This window comes from Hyla sarda, unplaced genomic scaffold (genome assembly GCF_029499605.1).
Source record: "Hyla sarda isolate aHylSar1 unplaced genomic scaffold, aHylSar1.hap1 scaffold_26, whole genome shotgun sequence".
NCBI classification, from domain to species: Eukaryota; Metazoa; Chordata; class Amphibia; order Anura; family Hylidae; genus Hyla; species Hyla sarda.
In genome coordinates this window covers 1089126-1095337 of record NW_026609289.1, presented here as the reverse complement: position 1 = coordinate 1095337, position 6212 = coordinate 1089126, and the positions used below count along the sequence as shown (strand labels likewise).

General features: G+C 40.9%; 1 pseudogene; it reads left to right on the top strand.

Moving 5' to 3' along the window:
- Positions 1 to 219: 219 nt before the first annotated feature.
- On the top strand, positions 220 to 322 carry LOC130324167 (U2 spliceosomal RNA; annotated as a pseudogene).
- Positions 323 to 6212: the final 5890 nt, after the last annotated feature.

The window sequence follows — 6212 nt, the reverse complement described above, 5'->3', positions numbered from 1 at the left end:
ATGGATTGCATTTAAAAATTGTCCATCAGAGTGAAATGGACTCCCATCTTCCTGCTTAGCAATAATGATATGGGTTTAGGGTCTGCTGTGTGTACTGGTGGGTGACTGCCACCCAGCCAGAGTGTGTATGGGAGGCTGCCAGCCAGCCTCCCTTCCTACAAGTAATGATGGTGCATGTGAAGGGGACAGCGTTGGTTCCTCCCCTTTCACAGTTATCACTTCTCATCCTTCCTTTTGGCTGGTATCAAATGTGGTGTCTGTTTATATCAGTTTAATATCTGATATGTTCCCTATCTGATAGCATATATTAAATGCACCACCAGGTTTCAGTGTTGGAAAGAAAGATTATCTGTTTATTTGCTGCAGCTGCTTGCTGGCTAGTCCAGTGGGCCCCTACTGCAGGCAATAGACAATAGGTGGTGCCTATGTGCCTAGGTGGATAGGACATCAGCTATGAGGCATTTGTTTGTACAAACTGCTGCTCACAACTAATGTTGTAATATAGTGTCCCCATCTGCTGGTGGTATTGAATAAGCAATAGTGCAATGATAGGGTCTGAAAAAGAAGAAAAATAAGAAGCAGCAGCATAGGAAAGAAGGAAAACATGGAGAGAAGAAAAAAAGAAGGTAAAAATGAGGTGAAAACATGTTTAAAAAAGTATTTCCATCTCTCTCTCTCTCTCTATATGTATATACATATATATATATATATATATATATATATTTAAAACAAAAAAAAATTATATATATATATATATATATACATATAGAGAGAGAGAGAGATAAATATATATAGAAATAGATGGGTGGATAGATAGATAGATAGATAGATAGATAGATAGACATACATACACACATACACACATACACAGATACACACATACATACATACATACATATGTGTGTATTGTTGGAGTTGCAAACATGGGTGCACTTGACAAACTCAGTGCGGCTATTCCCCATTGAAAGATTGTTGCACCCAGGACCCTTAGCACTGGGATATGCTACTCAATACCACTGGCATGGCCAGGTGTAAACAACATCTGACCTTTGTTGTGTATGTAACCATGGAGATTGTGATGTCGCCTAGGCCCACCAAAGAACAGCCTTGTCAGAAGCAGCACTGCCATGAGCAGAAGTAGCAGCACCATAGGTTGTCAAATAAGTTGGATTTAACCAAGACAAGTGAGTCCAATAGGATGCAGGTATGTCCTCTATCCTTACAGCTTCCCGTGCCTGTTGGTTTTATACCGTTTGGGGACAGCCAAGGAGGCGTCAGCAGGCAACACAGGTAAGTGTGTGCTTGTATGTGTGTGTGTGTGTGTGTGTGTGTGTGTGTGTGTGTTTCCTATGCAGATCCTAAACCCAGTATCAAATGCAAGTAGGAGGAGTAAGAAGGGTTCCTGCCAAAGCCAGGTTATGGATTGCATTTAAAAATGGTCCATCAGAGTGAAATGGACTCCCATCTTCCTGCTTAGCAATAATGATATGGGTTTAGGGTCTGCTGTGTGTACTGGTGGGTGACTGCCACCCAGCCAGAGTGTGTATGGGAGGCTGCCAGCCAGCCTCCCTTCCTACAAGTAATGATGGTGCATGTGAAGGGGACAGCGTTGGTTCCTCCCCTTTCACAGTTATCACTTCTCATCCTTCCTTTTGGCTGGTATCAAATGTGGTGTCTGTTTATATCAGTTTAATATCTGATATGTCCCCTATCTGATAGCATATATTAAATGCACCACCAGGTTTCAGTGTTGGAAAGAAAGATTATCTGTTTATTTGCTGCAGCTGCTTGCTGGCTAGTCCAGTGGGCCCCAACTGCAGGCAATAGACAATAGGTGGTGCCTATGTGCATAGGTGGATAGGACATCAGCTATGAGGCATTTGTTTGTACAAACTGCTGCTCACAACTAATGTTGTAATATAGTGTCTCCATCTGCTGGTGGTATTGAATAAGCAATAGTGCAATGATAGGGTCTGAAAAAGAAGAAAAATAAGAAGCAGCAGCATAGGAAAGAAGGAAAACATGGAGAGAAGAAAAAAAGAAGGTAAAAATGAGGTGAAAACATGTTTAAAAAAGTATTTCCATCTCTCTCTCTCTCTCTCTATATGTATATACATATATATATATATATATATATATATATATTTAAAAGAAAAAAAAATTATATATATATATATATATATATATATATATATATATATATATACATATAGAGAGAGAGAGATAAATATATATAGAGATAGATGGGTGGATAGATAGTTAGATAGATAGACATACACACATACACACATACACACATACACACATACATACATACATACATACATATGTGTGTATTGTTGGAGTTGCAAACATGGGTGCACTTGACAAACTCAGTGCGGCTATTCCCCATTGAAAGATTGTTGCACCCAGGACCCTTAGCACTGGGATATGCTACTCAATACCACTGGCATGGCCAGGTGTAAACATCATCTGACCTTTGTTGTGTATGTAACCATGGAGATTGTGATGTCGCCTAGGCCCACCAAAGAACAGCCTTGTCAGAAGCAGCACTGCCATGAGCAGAAGTAGCAGCACCATAGGTTGTCAAATAAGTTGGATTTAACCAAGACAAGTGAGTCCAATAGGATGCAGGTATGTCCTCTATCCTTACAGCTTCCCGTGGCTGTTGGTTTTATACCGTTTGGGGACAGCCAAGGAGGCGTCAGCAGGCAACACAGGTAAGTGTGTGCTTGTATGTGTGTGTGTGTGTGTGTGTGTGTTTCCTATGCAGATCCTAAACCCAGTATCAAATGCAAGTAGGAGGAGTAAGAAGGGTTCCTGCCAAAGCCAGGTTATGGATTGCATTTAAAAATGGTCCATCAGAGTGAAATGGACTCCCATCTTCCTGCTTAGCAATAATGATATGGGTTTAGGGTCTGCTGTGTGTACTGGTGGGTGACTGCCACCCAGCCAGAGTGTGTATGGGAGGCTGCCAGCCAGCCTCCCTTCCTACAAGTAATGATGGTGCATGTGAAGGGGACAGCGTTGGTTCCTCCCCTTTCACAGTTATCACTTCTCATCCTTCCTTTTGGCTGGTATCAAATGTGGTGTCTGTTTATATCAGTTTAATATCTGATATGTCCCCTATCTGATAGCATATATTAAATGCACCACCAGGTTTCAGTGTTGGAAAGAAAGATTATCTGTTTATTTGCTGCAGCTGCTTGCTGGCTAGTCCAGTGGGCCCCTACTGCAGGCAATAGACAATAGGTGGTGCCTATGTGCCTAGGTGGATAGGACATCAGCTATGAGGCATTTGTTTGTACAAACTGCTGCTCACAACTAATGTTGTAATATAGTGTCTCCATCTGCTGGTGGTATTGAATAAGCAATAGTGCAATGATAGGGTCTGAAAAAGAAGAAAAATAAGAAGCAGCAGCATAGGAAAGAAGGAAAACATGGAGAGAAGAAAAAAGAAGGTAAAAATGAGGTGAAAACATGTTTAAAAAAGTATTTCCATCTCTCTCTCTCTCTCTCTATATGTATATACATATATATATAGATATATATATATATATATATATATATATATATATATATTTAAAAGAAAAAAAAAATTATATATATATATATATATATATATATATATACATATAGAGAGAGAGAGAGATAAATATATATAGAGATAGATGGGTGGATAGATAGATAGATAGATAGACATACATACACACATACACACATACACAGATACACACATACATACATACATACATATGTGTGTATTGTTGGAGTTGCAAACATGGGTGCACTTGACAAACTCAGTGCGGCTATTCCCCATTGAAAGATTGTTGCACCCAGGACCCTTAGCACTGGGATATGCTACTCAATACCACTGGCATGGCCAGGTGTAAACAACATCTGACCTTTGTTGTGTATGTAACCATGGAGATTGTGATGTCGCCTAGGCCCACCAAAGAACAGCCTTGTCAGAAGCAGCACTGCCATGAGCAGAAGTAGCAGCACCATAGGTTGTCAAATAAGTTGGATTTAACCAAGACAAGTGAGTCCAATAGGATGCAGGTATGTCCTCTATCCTTACAGCTTCCCGTGGCTGTTGGTTTTATACCGTTTGGGGACAGCCAAGGAGGCGTCAGCAGGCAACACAGGTAAGTGTGTGCTTGTATGTGTGTGTGTGTGTGTGTGTGTGTGTGTGTGTTTCCTATGCAGATCCTAAACCCAGTATCAAATGCAAGTAGGAGGAGTAAGAAGGGTTCCTGCCAAAGCCAGGTTTTTGGATTGCATTTAAAAATGGTCCATCAGAGTGAAATGGACTCCCATCTTCCTGCTTAGCAATAATGATATGGGTTTAGGGTCTGCTGTGTGTACTGGTGGGTGACTGCCACCCAGCCAGAGTGTGTATGGGAGGCTGCCAGCCAGCCTCCCTTCCTACAAGTAATGATGGTGCATGTGAAGGGGACAGCGTTGGTTCCTCCCCTTTCACAGTTATCACTTCTCATCCTTCCTTTTGGCTGGTATCAAATGTGGTGTCTGTTTATATCAGTTTAATATCTGATATGTCTCCTATCTGATAGCATATATTAAATGCACCACCAGGTTTCAGTGTTGGAAAGAAAGATTATCTGTTTATTTGCTGCATCTGTTTGCTGGCTAGTCCAGTGGGCCCCTACTGCAGGCAATAGACAATAGGTGGTGCCTATGTGCCTAGGTGGATAGGACATCAGCTATGAGGCATTTCTTTGTACAAACTGCTGCTCACAACTAATGTTGTAATATAGTGTCTCCATCTGCTGGTGGTATTGAATAAGCAATAGTGCAATGATAGGGTCTGAAAAAGAAGAAAAATAAGAAGCAGCAGCATAGGAAAGAAGGAAAACATGGAGAGAAGAAAAAAAGAAGGTAAAAATGAGGTAAAAACATGTTTAAAAAAGTATTTCCATCTCTCTCTCTCTCTCTATGTATATACATATATATATATATATATATATATATATATTTAAAAGAAAAAAAAATTATATATATATATATATATATATATATATATATATATATACATATAGAGAGAGAGAGATAAATATATATAGAGATAGATGGGTGGATAGATGGATAGATAGATAGATAGATAGATAGATAGACATACATACACACATACACACATACACACATACACACATACATACATACATATGTGTGTATTGTTGGAGTTGCAAACATGGGTGCACTTGACAAACTCAGTGCGGCTATTCCCCATTGAAAGATTGTTGCACCCAGGACCCTTAGCACTGGGATATGCTACTCAATACCACTGGCATGGGCAGGTGTAAACAACATCTGACCTTTGTTGTGTATGTAACCATGGAGATTGTGATGTCGCCTAGGCCCACCAAAGAACAGCCTTGTCAGAAGCAGCACTGCCATGAGCAGAAGTAGCAGCACCATAGGTTGTCAAATAAGTTGGATTTAACCAAGACAAGTGAGTCCAATAGGATGCAGGTATGTCCTCTATCCTTACAGCTTCCCGTGGCTGTTGGTTTTATACCGTTTGGGGACAGCCAAGGAGGCGTCAGCAGGCAACACAGGTAAGTGTGTGCTTGTATGTGTGTGTGTGTGTGTGTGTGTGTGTGTGTGTGTGTGTTTCCTATGCAGATCCTAAACCCAGTATCAAATGCAAGTAGGAGGAGTAAGAAGGGTTCCTGCCAAAGCCAGGTTATGGATTGCATTTAAAAATGGTCCATCAGAGTGAAATGGACTCCCATCTTCCTGCTTAGCAATAATGATATGGGTTTAGGGTCTGCTGTGTGTACTGGTGGGTGACTGCCACCCAGCCAGAGTGTGTATGGGAGGCTGCCAGCCAGCCTCCCTTCCTACAAGTAATGATGGTGCATGTGAATGGGACAGCGTTGGTTCCTCCCCTTTCACAGTTATCACTTCTCATCCTTCCTTTTGGCTGGTATCAAATGTGGTGTCTGTTTATATCAGTTTAATATCTGATATGTCTCCTATCTGATAGCATATATTAAATGCACCACCAGGTTTCAGTGTTGGAAAGAAAGATTATCTGTTTATTTGCTGCAGCTGCTTGCTGGCTAGTCCAGTGGGCCCCTACTGCAGGCAATAGACAATAGGTGGTGCCTATGTGCCTAGGTGGATAGGACATCAGCTATGAGGCATTTGTTTGTACAAACTGCTGCTCACAACTAATGTTGTAATAT